The sequence below is a fragment of the Cetorhinus maximus genome, chromosome 6 (assembly GCF_964194155.1).
Source record: "Cetorhinus maximus chromosome 6, sCetMax3.hap1.1, whole genome shotgun sequence".
Lineage (NCBI taxonomy): Eukaryota > Metazoa > Chordata > Chondrichthyes > Lamniformes > Cetorhinidae > Cetorhinus > Cetorhinus maximus.
This window is the reverse complement of record NC_135884.1, coordinates 152,244,140-152,255,378: the sequence shown is the minus strand read 5'-3', so window position 1 is coordinate 152,255,378 and position 11,239 is coordinate 152,244,140. Positions and strand designations below refer to the sequence as shown.

General features: G+C 46.4%; 1 protein-coding gene across 2 annotated transcripts in view; it reads left to right on the top strand.

The window, feature by feature from the left end:
- The first annotated feature begins 8,384 nt into the window (after positions 1–8,384).
- cdh11 (cadherin 11, type 2, OB-cadherin (osteoblast)) overlaps positions 8,385–11,239 on the top strand; it is a 180,521-nt gene continuing 177,666 nt past the window's right edge. Inside the window, exons 1-2 of one of the 2 annotated variants that reach the window (XM_078544661.1) lie at positions 8,385–8,525; positions 8,721–8,983. The gene's annotated coding sequence lies outside the window, so the exon portion shown is untranslated. The remainder of the gene's footprint in view (positions 8,526–8,720; positions 8,984–11,239) is intronic. The other variant, XM_078544663.1, reaches the window with a different exon arrangement.

Genomic DNA, 11,239 nt, shown 5'->3' with positions numbered 1-11,239 from the left:
CCCTTCCATACAGGACACACTCGATCTTCATCCTGTTGAGTTCAATGGAATGTAAATCATGCAGTTTCTGTGACAAGCGGGTTATTGCTCACTACTAGATCACCGCCCAGTTAGTGAACACTGAAACCTACCCCATTGACTCTCCCTGTCCAATTTTCTGTTTGCCCATGTCTCTCCCCCTCTCTTTCCATTTCTGCCTCTCTCCTTCTCTATGTCTGTTCGCCTCTCCTCAACAATCTGAAGCACAAAATGTCTTATTTCAAATCTAGCTGCAAATCTATTCAAATAATTTTCAAAAACACTCAAAAAGAACAGAAAGCTTTGGAAATTTGCCTTCTAACTTTCCTTCAGCTACATTTGTTTAAAAAAAAAGATTGATACTGTTAAAAGCTGAGGAGATTATCTGGAGAAGTTGGGTTGACTGAATTCGAATGATGGGACCTGAGAAATGATTCAAACTGCATAGCCTGGAACTGCTGATTTGCCTTCAATAACAGGGTCGCAGGTCTACACATAAATATGAAGTTCACACCCAGGCTTTTGGGAAAGGTCTTTAGCCTATTACAGAGACGCAAATATGATCCAATTGGTAAGTTTTGATCATGTTATTGTGTATTTTTGTGTTCATAACTTTGGTTAAAACTTTATTCTGGAAATATTTGAGGAAGAAAAACATCAAGTGTTGGTTTCTAGAAAAAGGCTGAATTTTGGCATACCTTTCATTTTCTTAATTTTTTGTTTTCTTTTTTAACTGATGATTCTGGATTGATCAACTTCATAAGAGGTTGGCGGTTCTTCACTGCTACTTTTCCAGTCACATTCCTCACTTTTCATCGACACATTCTTTATCTCATCAGCTCTGATTTGCAGGAGGCATGTGAAAATGGGATGAGAATTTTGAACTCGACTCACAAAATAACTGGTGAAGTGGGATCATGCTATGTACACTGTCACTGTGATGTTGCTTACGTGCAAGTCAAGGGGCAGAACCGTCCCAGATTTGCACTAGGTGTAGTAGCGGGCGGGTAAAAGGATGTTTTACCCGCTGGTTGCGATGGTGGGTTTTCACACCGTATCGCCCCAAACCCACTGCATTAATTATGCATTCCTGGGAGACACGTTGTTTCCATGGTGGGCAGGCTCTCATTCACCGGCCATGCCATCACCTCGCTGCTTCATAATACCAGGCATAATATTTAAAGTCCAGCCACGCGCATACCTGTCAGTGCTTCCAGGCCACGATGACTGCAGGGAAGATGTCCACGAAAGGTAAAAAGACTGCAGGCGCCCCAGATTTAATGGCGCATCACTGGAATGCCATTTGGACGCCATGGAGGCCTGCCCGTGATGTCCTCAACCTCCACTCTGGCCGTAGGACAGGCAGTGGCATCATCAATCCAGCATGGCAGGTGGTGGCAGTGGTGGTCAGTGCCAATGCTGTATAGAAGAGGTTGGCCATCCAATGTGGATAGAGGATGAATGATCTCATCTGTGCAACCAGGGTATGGCAACCATTTCATCACTCCAAACTCACACACTCAAGCCCATCACGCATTCACTGACATCTCACTCAGCGCCAGCTCAAGAGACATCACCACCCATTCTCGCACACACACCCTCACATCTCCATCTGGCCTCATCTCCTCTGGAGACTGCCTCCTCAGCCCTCACCACCTTGAGGCCACTCGCACAGATCAACATGTGCCCCTACACACACCCTGGGATACCCTCCTTCCCCAGTACAGCCCTCGCCCTGCAGCCTCTTTTCTTGCCTGAGGTCAATTCTCCTCCTTCCCCAACGCCTAGCCCTTGAGCCATTGAGAAACTACCCACATACGGCTGATCTGGTAGGGAGAGACCTAACCGTGAGCCCCCCTAAAAATGATGTGGTGCTGCCTGTGAAGCCTCGCACTGATGACTGCGAGTGCTGACCGAAGCAAGGTAGGCAACCAATCCCGAAAGTCCCAAGCGAATTGCAGCTCGCCAAATGCCTGTCGCTTCTGTGCTGTTGTGAAACACATCAACATGTTTTCCTGCCGACATGGGTGGACGATCCAGCGGCGGGGGGTGGGGGAGGGGGATGAGTCCGGCGGGCTGACCTTATAATAATATGCTGATGTATTACGATGAGGTTCCGCCATCCGATGGCGGGAGACACGGCCTGAAATCAGCAGGCTGAGCGGATGATCGCAAACTGGTTTCACGCCGTTGTGAAGCCTATCACGCCCACGTTGTCCGCTCGCGCCACTGAACATGCCTGACGTCGGTGGGCACGGAAAATTCCGGCCAAGGTGTCAGCTGTGGTTCAGTGGGTATCATTCTTGCCTCTGAATCAAAAGGTTGTGGGTTCCGGTTCCACTTCATAGGCTGGAGTAAATTATCCAGGCTGATACTCCGATTCAGTGCCATGAGAGCACTTTTGCAGGTGCTGCCTTTCCGATGGGAAGGTTCAGTTTGCTCTCCCTGGTGGATGTTAAAGGTCCCATGACACTGTTTGAAGAAGATCCTGGCCAATATTTATCCTTCAAACAACATTGCTGGAGCATTGCGGTAGAGAGCAAGATGTTGCTGAAGTTTTTTTGTCTTCAGCTCACCAGGACAAGCGTAAGAATGCAAATTTCAAACGATCACAACAATTTATACTACAGGAGAAAAGGGTGCTGATTGGTTGGAAAATCAACTCTGATTGTCAAAGGTGTTGCCATGGAGAAAGCAACAGGGAACAATAGGTTCCCTAAGCTCCTGCATAATTTAAAAAGGCACAAGACTTGAACATATTCCTTTTGTTTGCAGAGAATGGGCCCCTGCTTATGAATGCTTATCACTACTAGCAAGTGTAAATGAGCTACATTATGAGCTTGAATGATTATCTTAAACTGGTTATTAATATAACAGCACACTCACTTTATCTTTACAGTGCAGAAGGAGGCCATTTGGCCCATCGAGTCTGCACTGGCTCTCTGTAAGAGCATTCCACCTAGACCCACTTTCCTGCCATATCCCCATAACCTTGCACATTTTCTCTTTTCAGGTAGCAATCCAGTTCACTTTTGAATACCTCGATCGAACCTGCCTCTACCACCCTCTCAGGAAGTTTGTTCCAGACTCCAACCCTCCTCTGGGTGAAAAAGCTTTTCCTCACATCACATTTGCTCCTTTTGCCAATTATTTTGAATCTGTGCCCTCTAGTTCTTAATGTTCTCTTTAGTGGGAACAGTTTCTCACAATTTACCCTGTTCATGCCCCTCAGGATCTTGAATACCTCTATCAAGTCTCCTCTCAGTCTTCTTTTCTCCACGAAAAACAGTCCCAATCTCTCCAATCTATCCTCATAGCTATAGTTCTTCATCCCGAGAATCATCCCGGGAATCAGGGTTATTCAGTAAGTGCTGCCCGATCGCAGAATCATGTCTACCGGTAGACATTTTGTTTTGGGCTGTCCACACCCGGGCTGACTGAGTACGGTCTGTACTCTACCTATTATGAACAACCGAAGGACAATGCTAAAAACAAAAAACTGCGGATGCTGGAAATCCAAAACAAAAACAGAAACAGAAATACCTGGAAAAACTCAGCAGGTCTGGCAGCATCGGCGGAGAAGAGCACAGTTGACGTTTCGAGTCCTCATGACCCTTCAACAGAACTTTCTGTTGAAGGGTCATGAGGACTCGAAACATCAACTGTGCTGAGTTTTTCCAGGTATTTCTGTTTCTGTTTTTGTTTCGAAGGACAATGCTGTTTGACTTATTCAGCTGGAACAAATTATCTGGTCATTTCTGACTCTACAAGTTGTGGGTTCTTGCTTTGCTCAAATTGGCTGCTGCATTTACAATGTCACAACAGTGACTGCGCTTTAGTAAGTACTTCACTGACTGTATAGTGCTTTGGGGCTTCCTGAAATCACTCTTTCGTTCTTTCCTCTGAAAAATGCAATGGAATCTTTTATTTTCACCAGCATAAGCAGACTGTGCCTTTGTATATAAAGGATCCTCTGCAAGTGCAGCACTTCCTCAGTCCTGCACTCTTGTGTCAACCTAAATTATGTGCTCAAGACTATGGAATGGGATTTGAATCCTCCTCCTTCTCAAGCCCCTTGGGATGGAGGATGACTTGCTTCCATTGTGGTTCAATGGGTTATGAAATGGCTGAGATGTCCAATGCACAATCTGCAGACTCTGTCACATGAGGGCAGGTTGTGCTTGGAGGGTCGGGTAGATGAGTTGTTTGGAGGTTTGTGCGCTCTCTCTGATGTCTCAACTTTGCCTCAACATGTTCCTGATGAAGTCCCTCGATGTGTTCACTACTTCCCCGGATGAGACTTCTCCAGTTTGGTCGGTCACAAGCCAGGGACTCCTACGAGTCAGCGGGGATGTTTGACCACTTCAGGGATGCTTCGAGGGCTAAAGTGTTTCCGCTGTCCTCCTGGGAGTCTCCAGCCGCAGCCGAGTTCCAAGGAGAGCAGTTGCTTCAGGAATCTGGTGTCAGACATAATGAAGGACATGTCCCGCCCAGCGCCTCGATGCTGGGCAAGTTGGCCTGGGAGAGAACGCTGCTGTTGGACCACCTTTCTTACCACTGGGTTTGGAGGACCTAGTGAAGGTGGGACTTCTCCAGTGCTTTGAGGTGTCTGCTGTAGGCTGTCCAAGTCTCTGAAGACAATAGGAGTGCAGGGATCACTGCTGTCTGGGAAACCATGACCTTAGTCATGGGTTTAAGACCCTGAGTTTGAGTAACTTGAACTTACAACCATGCTGACTCAGAAGTGAGTGAGACCATTCGAGCCCATGTGACACATGTGATCAAAAGATCAAAGGGTATGGGGAGAAAGCGGGAGCAGGCTATTGAGTTGGATGATCAGCCATGATCATAATGAATGGCGGAGCAGGCTCGAAGGGCTGAATGGCCTACTCCTGCTCCTAGTTTCTATGTTTCTATGACACTTATGTAAGTGCTTCTTTTTTTTAAATCTTCCCAGGGGAATGGCATCGCCCATAGAACAAACTGAATGGGATTGATCGGTCTGAGTATGGGACAGAGAGTGTCATCGATGGGAGCGGAGGGTATATGTGGGGATTTATAAATATTCATTCTTGTGATGTGGGCATTTATTGCCCATCATAAGTTAGCCTTGAGAAGATGGCAAAACAACTGAGTGTCTTGCTATGTCACATGAGAGGGCAGAATCAACAAATGTCATGTGGGACTGGAGTTATCTATTGGCCTCCACCAGATAAGGATGGCAGGTATCCTTACCTAAATGACATCAGTGAACCAGTTAGGTTGCTAATGACAATCCAACAGCATCATGGTTACTTTTACTGATACGACAACAACTTGCATTTATAATGCAACTCACAGGGAGTAACATGTCCCAATGCATTTCCCAGGGGTGTTAGAAAAGAAAATTTGATGCAGAGTTACATATTAAGACAGGTGACCAAAAGAGGTGGTATTTAAGGAGCATCTTAAAGGACGAGAGAGAGGTCGAGTGATGGAGAGATTTAGGGAAGGAACCCCAGAACTTAGGACCTTGGCAGCTGATGGCATGGCCACCAATGGTGGAGCAATTAAAATCGGGGCAAGCTCAAGGGGTCAGAGTTAGAAGAATGCACGTATCTCAGAGGGTTGTGGACTGGAGGAGGCTGTAGATTTTGGGAAGGGCGAGGCCATGGATGGATTTGAAAACAAGGATGAGAATATTAAAATCAAACCATTGTTGGATCTGGAGCCAACATAGGTTAGCGAGCACAGGGATGATAGGGGAACAGGACTTGGTGTGAATTAGGATACAGGCAACAGATATTTAGATGAGGATGCCCAGTTTGGGTTTCACCAAGGCCATTCAGCTCCTGACCTCATTACAGCCTTGGTTCAAACATGGACAAAAGAGCTGAACTCCCGAGGTGAGGTGAGAGTGACTGCCCTTGACATCAAGGCCTCATTTGACCAAGTGTGGCATTGAGGAGCCCTAGCAAAACTGGAGTCAATGGGAATCGGGGCGAAAACTCTCCGCTGTTTGACAGTCATACCTAGCACAAAGGAAGATGGTTGTGTTGAAGGTCAATTATCTCAGCTCCAGGACATCATTGCAGGAGTTCCTCAGGGTAGTGTCCTAGGCCAAACCATCTTAGTTGCTTCATCAATGACCTTCCTTCCATCATAAGGTCAGAAGTGGGGATGTTCGCTGATGTTTGTACAATGTTCAGCACCATTCATGACTCCTCAGATACTGAAGCAACCCGTGTCCAAATGCAGCAAGACCTGGACAATATCCATGCTTGGGCTGACAAGTGGCAAGTAACATTCATGCCACACAAGTGTCAGGCAATGACCATCTCCAACAAGAGAGAATCTAACCGTCACTCCTTGACATTCAATGGCATTACCACCACTGAAACCCCCACTATCAACATCCTGGGGGCTACCATTGACCAGAAACTGAACTGGACTAGCCATATAAATGCTGTGGCTACAAGAGCAGGTCAGATGCCAGGAATCGTGCGACAAGTAACTCACCTCCCGACTCCCCAAAGCCTGTCCACCATCTACAAGGCACAAGTCAGGAGTGTGATGGAATACTCCCCAGTTGCCCAGACGAATGCAGCTCCCTCAACACTCAAGAAGCTTGACACCATCCAGGACAAAGCAGCCCGCTTGACTGGCATTCCATCAACAAACATTTACTCCCCCCACCACCATTGCACAGTAGCAGCAGTGTGTACCATCTACAAGATGCACTGCAGGAATTCACCAAGACTCCTTAGGCAACAGCTCCTAAACCCATGACCACTACCATCTAGAAGGACAAGGGCAGCAGACACATGGAAACACCACCACCTGGAAGTTCTCCTCCAAGCCACTCACCATCCTGACTTGGAAATATATCGGCCGTTCCTTCACTGTCGCTGGGTCAAAATCCTGGAACTCCCTCCCTAACAGCACAGTGGGTGTACCTACACCACATGGACTGCAGTGGTTCAAGAAGGCAGCTCACCACCACCTTCTCAAGGGGCAATTAGGGATGGGCGATAAATGCTGGCCCAGCCAGCGAAGCCCACATCCCGCGAATGAATAAAAAAAAGTTCCTATGTTCCTTCAGGACTAAAAGGAAAACGCTGCGGATGCTGGAAATCTGAAATAAGAAGAACAGAAAGTGCTGAGAATACTCAGCAGGTCTGGCAGGATCCCCGAAGAGAGAAACAGTTAACGTTTCAAGCCCAAAACGATTCTTTTTTTTTTGGGCGGTTTGAGCGGTACGCAGAGGCTTGCATGGGCCAGTAGGGCCAAATGGCCTGTTTTTTTTTTGTGCTGTTCCCAAGAAGTCACGTTGGACTCGAAAGGTTAACTCTCCACCGATGCTGCCAGACCTGTTGGAGTTGTCCCCCAGCCCCTATCCGTTTTGACCTCAGGGGTGTAGGAATGAATCTGATGTTCCAGTGAACCCGGATACAACATAACTGACCAAAATAGGAGGACTTTCTCGTTCGGAAACACATGTGGATTCACTTTTGGTTGACAAGAATACTATCTGGATGTGAGCCCAGCTCTTTGTGTGTGTGTGTGTGTGTGGGGGGGTGGGGGGGGGTGGGTGGGGGGTTTGCTGTTGCAATGAGAATGCATGAATAAAAATCCCGAATTGGCATCGTGTGAGTTAGCATCGCGGACAAACAAGACTCAGCCCAGGGAGGGCTTTGAAAAGCTTTACAGGCTTATTAGGCGAAACATATATTTAAAACTTGCGATCCAAGTTCATGGCTCGACACTTTTAATGGATGTCATTTCCAAGAGATTCCCTCTCTGACTTGGTGTTGTTACAGCTCCTGTGTGTGTGTGTGTGTGAGTGAGAGTGAGTGTGAGAGTGATTCTGCCTCTCCACCCGAGAAGCCAGCCATGGTTTGAGTTGAGGGCTAAGTGGGTTTTGGTTACAATGGGAGAGAGCTAGTTTTGAGTTTGAATCGATGCTGGGGAAAATTCCCCGGCAAAGGGTAATACCGGTGCCGTGTCTTATAATACTCGTCAGCCGCCTTGTTTCTCCATCAGAACGTGTCCCCTTTCCTTTCATCTCCTCCACTTGTCCAGAATACTTCTATTTCCCGTCTTCTCTGCGGTTCGTGTGTGTATGTGTGTGTGTATACATGCATATGTGTGTGTGTGTGTGTGTGTGTGTACATGCATATGTGTGTGTGTGTGTGTGTGTGTACATGCATATGTGTGTGTGTGTGTGTGTGTGTACATGCATATGTGTGTGTGTGTGTGTGTGTGTGTACATGCATATGTGTGTGTGTGTGTGTGTACATGCATATGTGTGTGTGTGTGTGTGTGTGTGAATTTATTACCGGTTTTGTTCCTCTTGCATCCCTCTGAATGCAGACTCCCTGGAGAGAGAGAGAGAGAGAGAGAGGGGGGGAAACGACTTCCCTGCGTTTCATTGGCTAAGACTGTTGAACCCAATTTCAGACCATTGAGAAAGATAGATGGAGAGAGCAAAACTGCTTTAACATCTCCACTGGCAGATAGAAAACAAGGTTAGTCTGGTCACCGGCTCGGTGCAGTTTCCTGAGCGAATCTTTAGATGTTCAGAGACGTGTGTGTGTGTGTCTGTGTGTGTTTTGTGTGGGAGGGGTGCTCGTGTGGACCTCCCTTTCTTGGAGCTACCCTCATCCTCTCCCCCCCCCACCCCCCACCACCTCTGTCTCACTCTCTTCCTCCTTCTTCTCCAGTCTTTAAGCATTGAAGACCAGCTCGGAGGCAGCGAGTGCAGTTGTTCCGTTTGCGGTCCTTGTAGGCGAATTTGAAAAAAAAAACACACACATTATAAAAATGCATCTCCTTTGCTCGATGTGAAGACATTCCAGGTTATCAGCACGGGGAGAGAGAGAGAGAGAGAGAGAGAAACATCCCGTGCAGTTGTTAATGAGGGGGTTTGCTGACTGCTTTATACATTCAGTTGACAGCCAGAAACTGACCTGATCTCTTTTTAAAGGTAGGTTGTGGATTTTATTTCTGGTGTATCAATTTCCTGCCAGTTTCGTCGTCCGAACGCTCTAGGTTATTTTGCAAGGTTTTGTTAATACCCCACAGCCTGTGTCGGTTTGGTTTTTGGAACGGGGACAGCCACTCTGTCGAGAATTGATTCTTTTTTGTGTATTTGGTGATTGAAACAAAAATGATCCCTCTTTCCCCTCCCCACCTCCCCCCCCTTCCCTCTCGCCGATCAAAACAGTTGAAGGATCTGTAGTCATGACATGAAAATCAATTGTCTTTTCCTTTATATTTTCACAACAAGGGACATGTTACTGCCTCACACAATTTCATTCCATGATTAATCTGTCCTCGCGACTATAGCTGAATATTTAGCAGGCTTGTAGCTGGTGTGGCTGTAAGCCGGGTACCGGGACCGCCGCTCCTAAAGCATCTTTCTGTTGGGATGTGAAAATGTTGGATTTAAAATCAGATTTACCAAATCTGCAAATTTACTCATTTCTCGAGAGGGAGGGAGGGAGGGTGGGTGGGGGCGTGGGGAGGAAAACAATGTAGTTGTCATGTTAATTGTGTATGAGGAAATTTATACGTTCGATCAGTTATTATTTGGGGGAGCTATTGGGTGGAAGACTCTTTTTTTTAATTTCAAACCATTAACCATCGATTGGCGTTGTAGAGTGCAGCCCCGGCTGGTGCTAAATTGGAAAGCCGATGATTACCCTCACTGAAACCGATTGATAAATAATATTCCGCAATTGCTAATCAATTGCGCGAAGATTTGAGGACAGTCTTATGACGGTTTGAGCAGAGGGGGATTCACCGAAGAGAGATCATTTTTATTTTTCTTCTTAAATGCTTAAATTAAGATTTCAGATACGGTAAATGGGCTAAACATTAAAACGAAGAAAAGTAATGCACGGGGGAAACAGAGCGAGATTGCGGATTCGGCTTACTGGGGCAACACAACTTGACTGAGAAATTATGAATGGGGGAAATAAAAATAAAAGTAGAGAGCGGCGAAGAGTAAGGAACAGAGAGGAACACACGTTCTTACAGAGGGTGGGTGGGAAGAGGTGGTGGAGGGAAAGAATTATGTGCAGGAGTGTTTGATAGAAAGGCATTGAACAGTGAGAGAGAGGTGGGGAGTAAAAATTTAAGTGGAACTTTGTGAATTGTAATTGAGAAGTGGGGGGGCGATTTTAAGTAAAAAGTGTCGAGGAACGGGGAGTGGAAGAGAGTGTGTGAATGTGAAATAAGAATGCGTGAACGGGAAATTTACTGTATACAAGTGTGTCAGGGTGACTCGAGAGCAAAGAATGGTGTGTTGAAGAAATTGTGAATGCTTTAGAGAGAGAGAGTTTGGTGGGGGGGGGGAGATGAAATGATGAATTAATGAGATAACCAAGTCACCCAACTGGAATGAATTCAGCTTTTGAAATGTACAGTAACATCACTTGAGGCACAGACGGTGGGGGCGGGGGGGGGTTGTTTATTCTATTTCATTGTCACACAACCATTGTGTGTTAGGGTGGCAAGCAAATTCCTACAGAGGCAATTCAGATGTGGCTGTTGTGACCACAATTGCAGGAAGACAGAGCTTTGATTGTTAGTTTGGGGGTGGGGGTGGAAGGGGAGCGTTCGGTTGTTTGGGAGTCCCTGTAAAATGGCATAAAACTCCATTGTGTTGGAAATTGGAAGCAGATCTCTCTCTCTCTCTGCAGTTACAACTACAGCAACAACACGAGCGGTGAGTCGCGCCTGCACCCCTCTCGTGAACTGTAGTTTAAAATGTTCGTGTGGGTCAAGTTTAAAATATCCCAAGAATTAAAGGGCTCCCGTCAAACGTTCACCAACTCCGCATTTTTTGGAACGCAATTCCATTCGAAACCTTTGTTTATTGCAGACGATTGCAGCAATTAAACTATTTTTTTTTCAACAAAAAAAAAGCGGCGTGCAAGATTTAAGAAGTCCTGTCCCAGTTGTTAAATAACATCTTTAGGTCGCAATAGGGAGCTGGATTCAAAATGGTTGGAGCACTTTGTAAAATGTAAAAATGTAACTCGGGAGGAGGTCTATGGAGAGGGGGGGTGGGAGAAAAACAGGGCAGTGGGACTAACTAACTGGATAGTTCGTTCACAGACTGATGGGCCGAATGGCCTCCCTCTGTGCTGTAAGGTTTTATGATTGATGCAAGAAAGGCCCGAAAAAAAAATCCTTCAGTAACAAGAGCTGACTACGAAACCGTTAGAAATTGGTT